The following is an 18908-nucleotide window of genomic DNA, read 5'->3' as shown; positions in this document are numbered from 1 at the left end:
GCGGGTGTTGCATCACGGACCACGGTCACCCTGGTGATATGGTGCTGGAGGATGAGGAGAAGGAGGAGGACAAGAGCAAATAGCCAAAATCAGGAAGCGTATACCCATGTGTGGGTGTGAAGAGGTGCATAGGAATACACCTCCTAAAAAAGACACTGGATTTGAGTTTGTTACGCTGCTATCATTTGGTGGTGTTGAGAAGTCTGGCCCAATCCAGCCCTTGTTCATTTTTATAAGAGTCAGCCTGTCAGCATTTTCAGTTGGCAGGCAGATGCACTTATCAGTTATAATTCCACCAGCGGCACTAAAAACCCTCTCTGATAAAACGCTAGCGGCAGGGCAGTCCAGGACCTCAAAGGCATAGAGGAATCACGGAGGACGTTTGTACGGTTGGCAAGGTAATCTCTCAGCATCTTCCCAAACTTTGCACTGCTTGTGAGAGTACCCCGCACCTCAGAGCCTGTGCGATGGGAGGGTCTGAGAAAACTGTCCCAGAACTTTGACAGTGTTCCCCTGCCTCTGCTGGATTGCATTTGTGTCTCTCTCGTCTGTACTCATTGGTTGTCCAATGAACTGTGACCTCTGCTGCCAGCGTTTTCAGATGGGAATTTTTTTAGTAGTTCCGCAACAAGGGCCTTCTGGTACTGCCCCATTTTTGTAGACCTGTCCGCTTCAGGAATAAGAGATATAAAGTTCTCCTTGTAGCGTGGGTCTAGAAGTGTCACTAACCAGTAATGACTGTCACCAAAAATTTTGATGACGCGAGGGTCATGGGAAAGGCAGCGTAAAATGAACTAAGCCATGCGTGCCAGACTGCTAACAGGCAAGACTTCCGTGTCCTCACCAAGAGGATGACTGACCATGCTCTCCTCCTCCTCTCTGTTCTCTGGCCATCCACGCTGAACAGACAGTTGTGCAGGTAGTACTGTCTATAGCGCATGAAACTTGCTCCTGTTCTTCCTCTTCTTCCTCATTGTCACCCAATCCACATTGGAATGAGGTGAGGCTGGGTTGTGTGTAATCACCCTGTATGGTTCCTTGCTCCATCTCATCGTGCTTCGCCTGCAATGCATCCACTTTGATTGTGAGCAGAGAGCGTTTCAGAAGACAGAGAAGCGGGATGGTGACGCTAATTATGGCGTCATCGCCGCTCACCATCTTGGTGGAGTCCTCAAAGTTTTGGAGGATGGTACATATGTCTGACATCCCTGTCCACTCCTGAGGTCTTGTGTGGAGTCTGAACTGAATACCGACGGCCTTGTTGATGCTGGTACTCAACAACTGCCCTCTTCTACTCACAAGTCCTTTCCAGCATCTGCAGTGTAGAGTTCCAACGCGTGGGGACATCACACACCAGTCTGTGAGCCGGAAGCTGCAAATGCTGCTGAAACACAGCAAGGGCGGCGGAAGCTGTAGGTGACTTTCTAAAATGGGCACACAGGCGGTGTACTTTAACAAGCAGATCCGGCAGCTCCGGGTAGGATTTGAGAAACCGCTGAACCACGAGGTTAAGCACATGTGCCAGGCGTGGTACGTGTGTGAGCTCTCAGAGCTGCCACCAGGTTCCGGCCATTGTCACACGACCATGCCTGGCTGTAGGTTGAGCCACAGATCTGCATGCTCTTTCAGAGCTGTCCACAACTCTTCAGCATTGTGCGGTTTGTCACCCAAGCATATTAGCTTCAGCACAGCCTGTTGCCGCTTGGCTGAGGCAGTGCTGCAGTGCTTCCAGCTTGTGACTGATGCGGTCATTTCTGAGATGGAGGCTGAAGAGGAGGAGAAATACAAATACAGAGAAATAGTCGGCACTCCGTAGTACTCGTTAGTAATAGTGGTGCACGTGGAGAGATTACAAGCAGAATGAAGAAATCCCGGCACTCGCGTGTATTCGATCAGTTAATTTATCCCACATGTAGGAAAACTGCAACAAGACGTTTCAGCCCCTCACAGGCTTTTTTTCAATTGAAAAAAGCCTGTGAGGGGCTGAAACGTCTTGTTGTAGTTTTCCTACATGTGGAATAAATGAACTGATCGAATACACGTGAGTGCCGGGATTTCTTCATTCTGAAGAGGAGGAGAAGGCTGGGGAGGATGAGGTGCAGGAGCTGTATAGTGTGGGGGCAACCCTGATTAACCTAGGGCCCACAATCCTTGGCGTCGGGAGGACGTGTTCCGTCCTAAGGTCCGACTGGGTCCCGGCTTTCACTATGTTAACCCAGTGTGCCGTCAGCGAGATGTACCGTCCCTGCCTACAAGTACTTGCCACGTGTCCATGGTTAGGTGGACTTTCCCGGTAACTGCGTTGTTGTGGGCATGGCTAATGTTTTGGGACACGTGCTTGTGTAATGCGGGGACGGCACACCGGGAGAAATAGTGACGGCTGGGGCCCGAGTACCGAAGGACGGCCGCCGCCATCAGGTTGCGGAAAACTTCCGTCTCCACGAGCCTAAAAGGCAACATTTTGAGCGCAAGCAGTCGTGAAATGTGGGGATTTAGTACTGTGGCCTGTGGGGCGTTGGCTGTGTATTTGCGCTTGCGTTCCACGGACTGGAGTATGGACAACTGAACGCTGGGACAAGGACGTGGACGTGCTTCCTGATGCTGCTACTTGAGAGTGTGCAACGACAGGTGCACGGCAGGAGGCATCTTTGCATGCACCATGGCCAGGGGATTGGCTTGCATGCACAACAGCGGAAGAAGCAATGGTGCCACCCGCAGACACTGTTCCTGGACCCTGGGGTTCGGCCCACAAAGTCAGGTGCTTTGCTGCCACGTGCCTGATCATGCTGGTGGTGGTCAGGCTGGTCGTTTTGCCACCCTTCCTGATGCTGGCCTGGCAGGTGGTGCAAATGGCCTTTTTGGGGTTATCGGCAGAGTCTTTAAAAAACAACCGGACTCGGGAAGACCTAACAGTTGTACTGGCAACTTCCTTCGTGTTGGTGTTACGGGGAACGGTTGCCTGCCTTCTTTCTGCGGCCACCACACTAATTCTTCCTGCCTGTTGAGGTGCTCTGTCTCCCTCCCCCTGTGTGTTGCTCTCCTGGCTCTGCATTTCCTCCTGCTAGGTTGGGTCAGTTACTATATCATCCACCACCTCGTCTTCCACTTCCGCACTCTGGTCCTCCTCCTGACTTTCTGGCAATTGTGTCTCATCCTCGTCCACCTCGTGTGACACTTTCCCACCGTTGCCTTTGTGTGACCGTGGCTGCTCAAATATTTGAGCATTGCTACATGCGATCTCCTCTTGCCCCGCTTCAAGTGGACCGGGGCGAGAGGCCCGAATCTATAAATGGAAAAGTGAACAGTTCTTCGGAGTCTCCAAGTGTGGGATCAATTGTCTCTGGGCACTCGGCATGGTGGGAGGAAGGAGGTTCAGGGTGAGGAATATGCGGTCCAGACTCAAAGCTACTGAGACTTGACCATGTGGAAGACAGGGTGGTGGTGGTGATGGTGGCTAAGTGACTGGAAGCATTATCTGCTATCCAACCAATAACCTTTTCACACTGCTCTGTGTTGAATAGTGGTGTTCTGCGGTCCCCTATTAATTGGGACAGGAAGGTCGAGCGAGAAGATGTGGGTGTTTGTTGTGGCACAATTTCAGCTTGCCTACGGCCACGGGCTCTGCATGCACCATCATCACCATCACGTCCAGTTCCCCGTCTCTTGCCACGTGCCTTGCCCATTTTAAATGGAGAACAATATATTCCACGCTCATAACAAACAAATGACTGAATTTGGAGCGAACTTATATGTGATCCGTGTGGCGGACAAACCACAGTTTTAAATACCTGGCCTGTAGGTAACTATTTTGAACAGCAATCTGGTGTCAATTGTTTCACTGGCACACTGAAACAAATTTTTAATGGAGGCCAGAAATGGCAGTATTTTCTGAAAACGTATATGTGATCCGTGTGACGGAGAAAACACAGTTTTAAATAGCTGGATTTCTAGCGCTCTAATATGGAAAGGACCTGGCTGTATTCTGCAGTGCCAACAAGCAAATGGCGCAGAAAAACTGTGCTCTCTGGATTGCTTTTTAAGCAAATAATGAGGATGAATATCCAAAAAAAAATTATTCCTGGCCCCTGAGACCTGGGCTTTTTTCTAGGAATATCTAACAGCAGCAGCAGGCAAAACTGGAATGGAACCTCTTGTGCTATGTGCACTGCAGTCTGCTATATACACTGCCTGCCTGATATCTCTGCAGATGGATTTGTTGAGATGGATATGTGTCTCTAATATAGTTTGGTGCACCTACACGAACTAGAAACAAGCAAATCTCTTCCTAGCTCAGTAGCACCTCTCCCTACACTGTCTGATTCCCGGAGTGATTGTGACGAGCATGGCGGTGCCAGGTCTGATATAATGCCACAACCAACATGGCTACGGCATTACAGTGAGTGGCAGGCAATCCCTGCATGTTCACTGGTTTTGTAAAGAGCGCCAAACATGCAGGGAGGAGACCCGAGCTCCCGCCGAGCAACCCCGGAAATACTCGGCGAGCGCCGAGCATGTCGAGCAGTGAGATGCTCGGGCGAGCACCAGCGAACATGCTCACTCATCACTACTCTTTATAAGAACAAGATCAGAGTCTCATTATACCGAGTAGAGAAGCTCCAGGGACAAAGACCCCATCTGGTCCTAACACGCTGGGGGCCTGAATATCCAGCCACGGGGCCCGGATTCTCTCATTTGTGGCTCCAGCGTTTCTTGTAGAATAAATCCCTTTCTCATACAGTCCTGTAGTAATGACTTTATCACGTCTTGTAGGAGGGTTCGTCTGACTCCATCTTATGTTATCAATATCTGTGCGAGAAACAAGAAACTTCAGAGCGCAGTTTTACCGAGTGTCCAGTGTCAGTTCTTCTACGCAGCTCTGCCCTGTACACTGGGTTGTGGAGTCGGTAAGCCAAACCTGCGACTCCCACTCCTCAGTTTCCCTTACACCGACTCCACGACTCCGACTTCCACATATATTGCTTATATTTAAGTGAAAAATTTATTGTAGTACAATGTGAACATCAGACATTTAATCATTTTTATGATACAATAATCAAGATATTTAGATAGAATATAATATATATTTATTGGAATACAACTTTAGAACACAAAACTGTAATAAATTGTAAATATGTAATACACTATGTAATATCGATATATATAGTGTGTGTGTATGTACAGTACAGACCAAAAGTTTGGACACACCTTCTCATTTAAGGATTTTTCTGTATTTTCATGACTATGAAAATTGTACATTCACACTGAAGGCATCAAAACTATGAATGAACTCATGTGGAATTATATACTTAACAAAAAAGTGTGAAACAACTAAAAATATGTCTTATATTCTAGGTTCTTCAAAGTAGCCACCTTTTGCTTTGATGACTGCTTTGCACACTCTTGGCATTCTCTTGATGAGTTTCAAGAGGTAGTCACCGGAAATGGTTTTCACTTCACAGGTGTGCCCTGTCAGGTTTAATAAGTGGGATTTCTTGCCTTATAAATGGGGTTGGGACCATCAGTTGTGTTGTGCAGAAGTCAGGTGGATACACAGCTGATAGTCCTACTGAATAGACTGTTAGAATTTGTATTATGGCAAGAAAAAAGCAGCTAAGTAAAGAAAAATGAGTGGCCATCATTACTTTAAGAAATGAAGGTCAGTCAGTCCGAAAAATTGGGCAAACTTTGAAAGTGTCTCCAAGTGCAGTTGCAAAAACCATCAAGCGCTACAAAGAAACTGGCTCACATGAGGACCACCCCAGGAAAGGAAGACCAAGAGTCACCTCTGCTTCTGAGGATAAGTTTATCTGAGTCACCAGCCTCAGAAATCGCAGGTTAACAGCAGCTCAGATTAGAGACCATGTCAATGCCACACAGAGTTCTAGCAGCAGACAAATCTCTGCAACAACTGTTAAGAGGAGACTTTGTGCAGCAGGCCTTCATGGTAAAATAGCTGCTAGGAAACCACTGCTAAGGACAGGCAACAAGCAGAAGAGACTTGTTTGGGCTAAAGAACACAAGGAATGGACATTAGACCAGTGGAAATCTGTGCTTTGGTCTGATGTGTCCAAATTTGAGGTTTTTATTTCCAACCACCGTGACTTTGTGCAACGCAGAAAAGGTGAACGGGTAGACTCTACATGCCTGGTTCCCACCGTGAAGCATGGAGGAGGAGGTGTGATGGTGTGGGGGTGCTTTGCTGGTGACTCTGTTGGGGATTTATTCAAAATTGAAGGCATACTGAACCAGCATTGCTACCACAGCATCTTGCAGCGGCATGCTATTCCATCCGTTTTGAGTTTAGTTGGACCATTATTTATTTTTCAACAGGACAATGACCCCAAACACACCTCCAGGCTGTGTAAGGGCTATTTGACCAAGAAGGAGAGTGATGGGGTGCTACGGTGACCTGGCCTCCACAGTCACCAGACCTGAACCCAATCGAGATGGTTTGGGGTGAGCTGGACCGCAGAGTGAAGGCAAAAGGGCCAACAAGTGCTAAGCATCTCTGGGAACTCCTTCAAGATTGTTGGAAGACCATTTCCGGTGACTACCTCTTAAAGCTCATCAAGAGAATGCCAAGAGTGTGCAAAGCAGTCATCAAAGCAAAATGTGGCTACTTTGAAGAACCTAGAATATAAGACATATTTTCAGTTGTTTCACACTTTTTTGTTATGTATATAATTCCACATGTGTTAATTGATAGTTTTGATGCCTTCAGTGTGAATGTACAATTTTCACAGTCATGAAAATACAGAAAGATCTTTAAATGAGAAGGTGTGTCCAAACTTTTGGTCTGTACTGTATATATATTGTGTGTATGTGTGTGTATATGTATATATATGTGTATATATATATATATATGTGTGGCAAAAAACAGTTTTCAACAAAAACATACTAAATAACATTCGTGCAGTCTATGAATTTGTTCTAAGAAATAGAATTGCCTCCATCAAATCCTCCTTCATTGATGACCTCAAATCTGACCTAATAATTTTAAGGCTAGAGAACAAACTCTCTACACTAACTTGGGTTGGAGGCAAAGCCGTAACCACATGGGCAACATCTCTAACAATTTCCGGGTATAAAGGAATTGCCTCATGCACAGTCAGTTTTGATGAACGGTTGAATTTTTCTATTTCTTTGAGAGCAAGTGAAACATTTTGCTGAAATATGATCAATCTGCTTGCTATAGGAGACGGAGTGAAATCTTTTTCCTTGCGGCAACGCTTTGCCTGCTCCATGTCATCCAAATACTTGTCAAACTCCTCATCTGATGAGGATGAAGATATGGCAGCAGTAGCACTGTCAGGACCCAAGTCCTCTTGTGACTGGCAGTCCTCCTGTAGGCCACTCATCCTAACTGCTACCTCAGTCAGAGCTTCATTCTTTTTGGTACAGATAAGATATGGATAGACAGATATGGATAAATGGATGGATAGATAGATAGATAGTGGGATAGATAGAGGGATGGATAGAAGGAGAGATAGATAGATACAGGGATGGATGGATAAATATATGGATAGATATATGATAGATAGCCATATGGATGGATAGCTGGAGGGATAGATGAAAGGATGGATAGATAGAGGGATGGATGGATAGATAGAGGGATAAATGAAAGGATAGATGAACGGATAGATGGAGGGATAGATAGATGAATACATGGAGGGATAGATAGAGTGTGATAGACAGATGACAGCAAATAGTATATTGCACATATCGCACATATAGTTCGCACATTGTACAGAGAGCACATAATAATCACCTACAATATTAGCAGTAGTTACCTTCCTGTGACAGAGATGAGCAGTAGTACTTTCACTTTCTCACTTTCTCCAGCTCGGGCCCCAGGAATCAGATCCTGTGCAGGGCAGGCACCCCTCCTCTCTCTGGTGAAGACGACAGAAGACAGGACAGAGGAGCGGAGATTGCCCCCTGCAGTCTGGAGCCGGTGCAGGATGGGAGCACTGCAGCATACAAGTGAGTTTTGATAGGTGCGTGCCCCTGCTTCTAGGGGGGGGCTGCTGCCCCCTCTGCCCCTCACTGGCTACGGCCATGATTCACACACAGTGTTTTTGTGGATCCTTTTTTTGCAGTAAAATGCAGTGACTCTGGGCATCCCACCCAGCAAAGTCAATGGGTTTCAAGATATGACATTCAGACACATCATTTTGTGAGGATCCGTTTTTGGACTCAAAAACGGATCCTCACAAAGAATGAGCATGTCAGTTTGTGCGGCGTTTTTCTATTCTGCTTTTGCTATTGAAAACATCTATGAGCTCAAAAACCTTTCAGGTGATGCGTTTTTTTAAAAAGCTGATCTGCTTTTGCAGCTGAAAAAAATATCCTCAAAAAACGCAGCAAAAACGCTGTGTGTGAATGTAGCCTTATATCAGGAATAGAACAGCCATTTATAGGACATTTCATAACTTTCCCAAATTCCTATGAAAAAATATTCAGCACATTCTGCATTGAACTACTGTACCCAATTTATTATATATTTTAGGAGTCGGTCCATTTTATACCGACTCCGACTCCACCAAAATGAGCACCGACTCGACGACTCGGACTCCGACTCCACAGCCCAGCCTGTACACATGCGGCTCTGCCCTGTACACTGAATATCAGAGTACAATACACTAAAAAATGCCATATAGATTTGCTATTTAATAAAGAAGGGCACTAGAAGCGGAAAAAGATGCAGGTGGACATACTAAGCATGCAGGAGAGTAGTAAGGGTAGTAATAGAGTTTGTACTTACCTGCTAGTGTGGGGTGCCTTCAGGATGAATATAGCGGTGGTGGATGCCGTATAATAGTACAAGGGAGAGTGCTCACCTTAAGACATTTTAACCATCTGGTCAGGGACGAGTGAACAGTTTCTAGAATTTGTCAGGGAACTCAACATCAATAGAGTGCGACTTAGATTTACAGTGGAGTTTAATTATTACCAGTTGCCTTTCCTGGATTTAATAAGAAAGAAAGGGATGGGACCCTAGGGACACTCATCTACCATAAACCTACAAGCATTAATAAACTATTGAAGTGGGATAGCCACCACCCCATGCCACTAAAAAAGAGAATACCCAAGGGCCAGTTTTTACTGTTGAGAAGGAACTGTTCAAATGTCAGAGATTTTAATATACAGACAATAGACATTAACACCAGATACATGGAAAAAGGTACCCACAGTACATTTTGGATTCCTCATGATCATTTGCACAAAAACAGGAGAGACAGACACTCCTCCATACCTAACCAAGAGACCAAGAAATAGATGATAACACGAGTAATAGGAACTTCCAACAGAGTGACCATATCTTTAATATCCTCAGAAAACACTAGGATATACTTAAGGCCTACCCAAACCTGAGGGTGCTGAGGCATCTACTCCCACAATAACTTTCAGAATTGGTCGGTCAATTAGAAACAATTTAGTGCATGGTGTTTATAAAAAAAAAACTGCACCCAAGGGGACTTGGCTAGGTAGAAGAATTTTCATTTTCTTTAGTTGCGGAGAATGTTGTACATGTACTTGGATGAGACCATGTAAATCTTTTTCGAGTTCATCCACAGGTAAGACCTTTTTCCAAAGGTATTATTCCAACTGTAAAACCTCAGGACTTGTATATATGGCCACATGCACCTGCCCCCTAGATTACGTAGGCAAGACCAAGAGATAGTGTAGTAACAAGGTGGGGAGCATTTGGGCGATATACGCCATGGTCAGGACATCCCATTAGTGAGACACGTGAACCGTGTACATCGAGGTGAAACCGGAGACCTCTCCTTTTGTATCATTGAGGTGGTTAAACCCAATGTGAAAGAAGGTGATCACAATAGATATATCCTCTAAAAGGAAAGTGAGTGGATTTCCAGACTGGATACACTAGCCCCTAAGGGACTCAATGAGCAAATTTCCTATGCCTGTTTTGTATGAATAGAGCCCCATTCTGGATTACATTTTTGGATATTCTACTTTTCCCATTGCTACTCAGTTCCCTGAGAGTGAGGTTCACATATTGTTGTACTTCACCGAGATATCTCAGCTGCTATATCAGAATTATTTCTTATCAGTTGTATCCCACATATACTATTTAGTAACTAACAAGTGTGGTGATACTTGTGAATCTCTAATTATGCAATAGTGGTCACATTTAACCATTTAGGAATATACTGTGGGCTCTCATCCCATATTTTTTGTAGTGATAACGTAGATCTACATGCCTATTGCATGATGGGAGGATGTGCAATACTTGTTTTTAGTCTCCTATGACACTGATCTCAGAGATAAGGTATTTCTATGTTGGTAGAATGCAATCGAAATTCATTATACTGTGCCACGTGGAACGCATGCTTCCGGACATGCGCAGTTGCAGATAAGAGACCGGGATGCTCTCCGGTGTGGAACGCAGTAACGCAAACATCCGGGAATGTGCAACCGCAGACACTGACCCTAGATGCATTCCGGCGTGAAGCGCATAGCTACCGGTATGCGCAGTCATGGGTACGAGTAGTGCCTCCGGCAATCAGTTTATCTGGTGTTTCAGTTTAAAGCACGTCACTTCCGGACATGCACACTAGGGGATGGACATTATCGCACCTCTAGCACACGAGAAGTAGCGCAGGCGCAGTACAGTATTGTAGACAGACTCCATTCTATATATCCTATGACAATTCACTTCTAGGAATGGGAATAGGTCTCCTAGGATGGGGAGTGGTTTTGGATGAAGTGAGATATTTAAACATGGACACCTGGTTATTAGGTACACTATTCTGAACATCATGAATACTATGCTGAAGATCATGAATTATCATCCCTGTATCAAGCCTCCTGATGAACCTATTGGGGAAACGCCTTGAGGCGGATTATTGAATCATTCTCTGATGAGTACCATACCCTTTCCTTTATATATACCTTGATATTCTTAAATATCAGGAATTGTGGGGGCATCATATTAAGTGAAGGGCTGTGGGGGCTCTCATAGTGAGTGGGCGGCTCATGGGGCTCATTATACTGAGTGTGGGGCCATGGTGGACTGTAAGGGCCAACATACTAAGTGGGGGTCCTCATTTTGTGTAGCAGGCTGTTGTGGCCATAATACTGTGTGGTAGCTCTCATACTGAGCTACATGGACACACAGGAGAACAATTTCCTGGTCATGAGTCAGATGGGGATAACTAAGTGAGAAATACAGACCTTTGGTCTATCTGATTGAAGACTTGAAATTATATGGTGTTGTGTGCCAGGAGGGAGACATCAGTATGTTCTGAAGGAAAGCAAAGCTAGAATAGCAGTAGGAATCTGAACTCCAGGGAGCATAGCGGAGACTAAGAGCAGGGCAAGGTCCTTAGCTCTGGCCAGGAGGCCTACTTAAAAAGGCATGGAACTTTGCCCTGGGGAAGGGGGGAGACAGAAGGCCTAATTAAAGGGGACTAAGTTAAGGAAGGATTCATTATCTTAGACCAGGATTTAAGCAAACTATTGTCTACACGAGAGAAGAAGCCACAGTGGCGACAAACTGGGACACAAGTTCTCTTACAGAGAGCTGAAGATGCAGTGCAACAGCAAGGAGTGTGTGGTGCTCATTTAGTGGACTTTGAGATTACTAGTGAGGACTCATACCGATGCACCTCAGCCAGTGAGGTCCTCACAAATGAACTGGGAGCTGTGAGTTGCTCTGAGGGGCCATAGCATCACATCTCACCCCGTATAATCCCCACAGGGGATGATGGGCCTTCACATCATTGTTTGCTGGCTGTCGTAGCTTGTAAAAAAAAATGTTAAGTACCATCACATATAACCAGAATGTTCCTGACTCTGCGTAATGCAGGAGAAGCATTCATAAAGTGTTGTGTCTGCTATCTGTTGTATATACTTCTCATCAAGTTCTTGTTAACTAAAGAAAAGTTTACTTTTTGACTTTGGCTTCCCTTATTCATCTCCATACCATCTCGTCCTGGCCTGCCAAGTACAAGGGCAGCATGCAGAGTCGGAAGATATGACTCAGCCAAATATATATATATTTCTTTTTCCTTTTGACGTTGGGGGCTATTGCTGTGGGACCTGTGATTTGTGATTTGCCACTGTGTAAAGGATATGTATAGGATGACAGAGTATGATAAATTTGTTATAGATGTCACTTAACTAACATTGTGCAGTGACTCTGTGTTCCCTATACTTATGGATATTTATTGTTGCTAAAATGTTTTTTTTTTCACATTAACCCCTTAACCCCTTTACCCCCGAAGGTGGTTTGCATGTTAATGACCAGACCAATTTTTACAATTCTGACCACTGTCACTTTATGAGGTAATTACTCTGGAACGCTTCAACGGATCCCCCTGATTCTGAGAATGTTTTTTCGTGACATATTATACTTCATGATTGTGGTAAAATTTCTTCGATATCACTTGCGTTTATTTGTGAAAAAAATGGAAATTTGGCGAAAATTTTGCAATTTTCAAAATTTGAATTTTTATGCCCTTAAATCAGAGAGATATGTCACACAAAATAGTTAATAAATAACACTTCCCACATGTCTACTTTACATCAGCACAATTTTGGAACCAAAATTTTTTTTTGTTAGGGAGTTATAAGGGTTAAAAGTTGACCAGCGATTTCTAATTTTTCCAACAAAATTTACAAAACCTTTTTTTTAGGGACAACATCACATTTGAAGTCACTTTGAGAGGTCTTTATGACAGAAAATACCCAAAAGTGACACCATTCTAAAAACTGCACCCCTCAAGGTGCTCAAAACCACATTCAAGAACTTTATTAACCCTTCAGGTGCTTCACAGGAATTTTTGGAATGTGGAAGAAAAAAATGAACATTTAACTTTTTTCACAAAAATGTTACTTTAGACTCAATTTTTTTTATTTTCACAGGGGTAACCAGAAAAAATGGACCCCAAAATTTGTTGTGCAATTTCCCCTGGGCACGCAGCTACCCCATATGTGGGGAAAAAACACTGTTTGGGCGCACGGCAGGGCTCGGAAGGGAAGGAGCGCCATTTGACTTTTTGATTGTAAAATTTGCTTGAATAATTAGCGGACGCCATGTTGCGTTTGGAGAGCCCCTGAGTGCCCAAACATTGGAGCTCCCACACAAGTGACCCCATTTTGGAAACTAGACCCCCCAAGGCACCTATCTAGATGCATAGTGAGCACTTGGAACCCCCAGGTGCTTCACAAATTGATTCGTAAAAATGAAAAAGTGAAAAAAAAAACACTTTTTCATTTTTATGAATCAATTTGTGAAGCACCTGGGGGTTCCAAGTGCTCACTATGCATCTAGATAGGTGCCTTGGGGGGGTCTAGTTTCCAAAATGGGGTCACTTGTGCAGGAGCTCCAATGTTTGGACACACAGGGACTCTCCAAATGCAACATGGTATCCGCTAACAAATTGAATGGAAAATCGGCTCAAATTGTTAGAGGACATAATGTTGCGTTTGGAGAGCCCCTGTGTGCCCAAACATTGGAGCTCCCCCACAATTGACCCCATTTTGGAAGCTAGACCCCCCCAAGGCACCTATCTAGATGCATAGTGAGCACTTGGAACCCCCAGGTGCTTCACAAATTGATTCGTAAAAATGAAAAAGTGAAAAAAAAACCACTTTTTCATTTTTATGAATCAATTTGTGAAGCACCTGGGGGTTCCAAGTGCTCACTATGCATCTAGATAGGTGCCTTGGGGGGGTCTAGTTTCCAAAATGGGGTCACTTGTGCAGGAGCTCCAATGTTTGGACACACAGGGACTCTCCAAATGCAACATGGTATCCGCTAACAAATTGTCGGTTCAAATTGTTAGCGGACACCATGTTGCGTTTGGAGAGCCCCTGTGTGCCCAAACATTGGAGCTCCCCCACATGTGACCCCATTTTGGAAACTAGACCACCCAAGGCACCTATCTAGATGCATAGTGAGCACTTGGAACCCCCAGGTGCTTCACAAATTGATTCGTAAAAATGAAAAAGTGAAAAAAAAAACACTCTTTCATTTTTATGAATCAATTTGTGAAGCACCTGGGGGTTCCAAGTGCTCACTATGCATCTAGATAGGTGCCTCGGGGGGTCTAGTTTCCAAAATGGGGTCACTTGTGGGGGAGCTCCAATGTTTGGGCACACAGGGACTCTTCAAATGCAACATGGTATCCGCTAACAAATTGTCGGCTCAAATTGTTAGCGGACACCATGTTGCGTTTGGAGAGCCCCTGTGTGCCCAAACATTGGAGCTCCCCCACAAGTGACCCCATTTTGGAAACTAGACCCCCCCAAGGCACCTATCTAGATGCATAGTGAGAACTTGGAACCCCTAGGTGCTTCACAAATTGATTCATAAAAATGAAAAAGTGGTTTTTTTTTTTCACTTTTTCATTTTTACGAATCAATTTGTGAAGCACCTGGGAGTTCCAAGTGCTCACTATGCATCTAGATAGGTGCCTTGGGGGGTCTAGTTTCCAAAATGGGGTCACTTGTGGGGGAGCTCCAATGTTTAGGCACGCCGGGGCTCTCCAAACGCAACATCTCGTCCGCTAACAATTTGAGCCGATTTTCCATTCAATTTGTTAGCGGACACCATGTCGCGTTTGGAGAGCCCCTGATGTGCCTAAACAGTGGAGCTCCCCCACAAGTGACCCCATTTTGGAAACTATACCCCTCAAGGATTTTATTAAGGTGTATAGTGAACATTTTGAACCCAGAGGTACGACACAGAATTTGATAACATTAGGTCATCATATTGAATAAGTTGTCATTAGTCTTGAGCGCTGTAGCGCTGGCGTCCCTGCCCTCTGCTAGGCAGGGACGCTGCTCCCCTCACCGCTCTGCTCCGTGCCCGGCGTCCTCTCCCCGCTCTGCTGTCAGCGCGCGCTCCTGCCCGGCGTCCTCTCCTCGCTCTGCTGTCAGCGCGCGCTCCGTCCCGGCGTCCTCCTCCTGCTCTGCTCTCGGCGCGCGCTCCTTCCCGGCCCCTGTGCTTAGGGCGCGCGCGCGCGCGCTCCCCTCCTCTTAAAGGGGCCGCGCGCGCCGCCCTAAAGAGTCCCCGGCCAATGGCCGGAGGACTTCATCATATAAAAGGCACCTCCTCCAAAATGGAGGTGCCCGAGCAATGTTGTTTGCACCTGTGTCTCACCTGTGCTTCAGCCCTCAGGTCCCGTTGCCAGTTACCTGCCAGTTACCTGCCAGTTACCTGCCAGTTACCTGCCAGTTTCCTGCCAGTTTCCTGCTAGTTACCTGCTTGATTCCTGCCTGAATACTTGTTACCTGTCTGCCAGCCTGAGGTCCGACGGTCTGCCTTACTACTCCTGTCAGTCTGTCTAAAGGACCAGCCTGCCCGCTCACCTGGGAGCGCATATCAGCTACCTGCCTGCTTGCCTGAGGTCCGACGGTCTGCCTTACTACTCCGGTCAGTCTGTCTATGGACCAGCTTGCCCGCTCACCTGGGAGCGCTTCTCCGTTATCTGCCTGCTTGCCAGCCCGGAGGCTCCGTTGTCACGTGCTGTGACCACCAGCTATCTCAGAGACTCTTGCCCGCTCACCTGGGAGCGCATCTCCGTTACCTGCCTGCTTGCCAGCCCGGAGGTCCCGTTGTCACGTGCGGTGACCACCAGCTATTCCAGAGACTCTTGCCCGCTCACCTGGGAGCGCTTCTCCGTTACCTACCTGCCTGCCAGCCCGGAGGTTCCGCTGTCACGTGCCGTGACCACCTGCTATTCCAGAGACTCTCGCTTGCTCACCTGGGAGCACACATCTACCATCTGCCTGCTAGCCTACCCGGAGGCTCTGCCATCACAGGTCGTACCTACCCCTTACCCAGAGACTGCCCTGATCACTTGCCGTAACTCCCTGTCCGTTCACCCAGAGACTGCCACCCGCTCCCTTACAAGGGCCGCCCCCTTGTATAGTAGCTCAGAGGTTCCGCCTCCCGGACCCGTTACAGTTTGCTCGGGCCATGGAACCCGGTGGCACTCAAGCTCCCTCGCTCTCGGACCTCTGTCTTGAACTGTCCCGTCAGAGGTCCCAACAGGAGACCATCCTGGGTCACCTGCGGAATGTTAATACTCGCCTGAACACTCTGTCTGATCCACCAACAACCTCCGCCAGTACCATGGTATCCTTTTCCGGACCCCGGCTCTCTGCACCTCCTCGCTTCGGAGGCGACTCCGTCCTGGCTCGGGGCTTCATAAATCAGTGCACCCTGCATTTTGAACTATTATCCCACCAGTTTAACTCCGACCGAGCCAAAATTGCCTTTATCATGTCCCATCTCACCGGGGAGGCCCTGGCCTGGCTAAATCCTCTATGGGAGAGAGGAGATCCCCTGGTGTCCGACTTGCCTGCCTTTCTCATGGCTTTCCGGAAAGCCTTCGACGAACCCGGACGGAGGACCTCATCCGCATCTTCTCTGCTTCGCCTCCGTCAGGGAAGCCTCACCGTGGGCCAATATGCCATACGGTTCCGTACCCTTGCCTCGGAGCTGGCCTGGGATAACGAAGCCCTGGTATCCGTCTTCTGGGAGGGTCTGTCCGGCCGTATTAAAGATGAACTTGCTGGTCGGGACATTCCTACCACTCTCGATGATCTAATAACCCTTGCCACCCGGATTGACCTACGGTTCCAGGAGCGTGCCAAAGAGGTCACCCGTGAGAGAAGGATTCCACGTCTAGCTCCTACTTTCCAGGAACCCGTCATTCCTTCCGTTTCTCCACAGGTACACTCTCCTGAGCCTATGCAGGTCGACCAGACCAAGATGGTCAAATCCCGTCAGGATTTCCGCCGTGCCGAGGGGAGCTGCTTCTACTGTGGCAGTAAGGAGCATCTGATCCGTGCCTGCCCGGAGAGGTCGGGAGAACGCCTGTATCTAGGTTCACTCAGAGGGGTCGATCTAGACAAAAATAAATCCTCTCCATCCCTGCTGTTGTCAGTCTCAATCATCTGCGGGGAGAATCGTTATTCCGAACTAGCCCAACTTGACTCTGGAGCAGCCGGAAATCTTATTTCACAGTCCCTGGTGGAGAAATTCCGCATCCCCACCAAACCTCTGGCTGTACCCTTGTCTGTTGTTGCCGTGGATGGGGGCCTCTTACCTCGCCCCATCCAATTCATCACCGAATCCATTACTCTGCACGTGGGAATGCTGCATTCAGAGAGTATCTCCTTTCACGTTCTGCCTGGTCTCCCTCACGCCCTCTTGCTAGGTCTGCCTTGGCTCCAGAGACATGCACCCGTGCTTGACTGGCAAACCGGAGAAGTCCTTCACTGGGGACAGGCCTGTCATAAAACCTGCCTGGTTCCCGTCCATTCCGTCCGTCCCTCTCCTATCCCAGCTAATCTACCTGGACTTCCGATTCCTTATTGGTCTAGTGCTGATGTCTTTGTTAAGGAGGAGGCAGAGACATCACCACCTCATAGACCATGTGACTGCCCCATCGATCCCGCCAGAGTAATGCAGGTGGCTCCCGTGAGTCTAAATTGTCTCCCTCCTGGTAAGACGTTCGTATCGGTACCTGATCGGGAGAGAATCCTACACTGGGGTCATTCGTCTAAACTAGCTGTCCACGCCGGTCGGAAAAAGACCCTCCAGCTTATTACCCGACACTACTGGTGGCCTAACCTGCACAAGGATGTTATGGACTTTGTTTCTGCCTGTGTGACCTGCGCCCGCAACAAAGTTCCGAGACACCTGTCGGCCGGCCGCCTTCTTCCTCTGCCAGTACCTGCTGCCCCCTGGCAGCATTTAGCGATGGACCCTCCTCAATTCCGTCCTGGGGATAAAGTCTGGCTCTCGTCCAAATATGTCCGACTCAAGATCCCTTCCTATAAGTTAGGGTCTCGGTTCATCGGCCCACTGGTGGTCATCGGTCAGATCAACCCGGTAGCCTATAAATTGAAACTCCCGGCCAACTTACGGATCCCTAACTCCTTCCATGTATCTCTCCTCAAACCTGTGGTACTTAACTCTTTTTCTAAGTCTACAGGTACGCCTCCTGCTCTGGTTTCTGCTGAGGACAAGTTTGAGGTAGAGAACATTCTTGCCAGCAAAAGGGTAAGAGGAAAGACCTTTTTTCTGGTAGATTGGAGGGGGTTTGGTCCTGAGGAGAGAACGTGGGAGCCCCGGGAGAACATCCATGCCCCTCTCATCCTAGCTAAATTTCTGTCTGGCCTAAAAAAGGGGGGGCCTAAAGGGGGGGGTACTGTAGCGCTGGCGTCCCTGCCCTCTGCTAGGCAGGGACGCTGCTCCCCTCACCGCTCTGCTCCGTGCCCGGCGTCCTCTCCCCGCTCTGCTGTCAGCGCGCGCTCCTGCCCGGCGTCCTCTCCTCGCTCTGCTGTCAGCGCGCGCTCCGTCCCGGCGTCCTCCTCCTGCTCTGCTCTCGGCGCGCGCTCCTTCCCGGCCACTGTGCTTAGGGCGCGCGCGCGCGCGCTCCCCTCCTCTTAAAGGGGCCGCGCGCGCCGCCCTAAAGAGTCCCCGGCCAATGGCCGGAGGACTTCATCATATAAAAGGCACCTCCTCCAAAATGGAGGTGCCCGAGCAATGTTGTTTGCACCTGTGTCTCACCTGTGCTTCAGCCCTCAGGTCCCGTTGCCAGTTACCTGCCAGTTACCTGCCAGTTACCTGCCAGTTTCCTGCCAGTTTCCTGCTAGTTACCTGCTTGATTCCTGCCTGAATACTTGTTACCTGTCTGCCAGCCTGAGGTCCGACGGTCTGCCTTACTACTCCTGTCAGTCTGTCTAAAGGACCAGCCTGCCCGCTCACCTGGGAGCGCATATCAGCTACCTGCCTGCTTGCCTGAGGTCCGACGGTCTGCCTTACTACTCCGGTCAGTCTGTCTATGGACCAGCTTGCCCGCTCACCTGGGAGCGCTTCTCCGTTATCTGCCTGCTTGCCAGCCCGGAGGCTCCGTTGT

At 47.7% G+C, this 18908-nt stretch overlaps 1 protein-coding gene across 3 annotated transcripts in view; it reads left to right on the top strand.

Moving 5' to 3' along the window:
• LOC141270554 (uncharacterized) overlaps positions 1–18908 on the top strand; it is a 41006-nt gene that overhangs the window by 10532 nt on the left and 11566 nt on the right. Inside the window, exon 2 of one of the 3 annotated variants that reach the window (XM_073680621.1) lies at positions 7843–7983. The exons of 1 other annotated variant lie outside the window; for it this stretch is intronic. The gene's annotated coding sequence lies outside the window, so the exon portion shown is untranslated. Of the gene's footprint in view, positions 1–7842; positions 7986–18908 lie in introns of all 3 variants that reach the window. One more of the 3 variants, XM_073680622.1, reaches the window with a different exon arrangement.

This window comes from Phyllobates terribilis, unplaced genomic scaffold (genome assembly GCF_046119375.1).
Source record: "Phyllobates terribilis strain yellow unplaced genomic scaffold, ASM4611937v1 Scaffold_5__5_contigs__length_657084704, whole genome shotgun sequence".
Lineage (NCBI taxonomy): Eukaryota > Metazoa > Chordata > Amphibia > Anura > Dendrobatidae > Phyllobates > Phyllobates terribilis.
The sequence above is the reverse complement of the archived record's forward strand: the minus strand, read 5'-3'. Positions and strand labels throughout refer to the sequence as shown.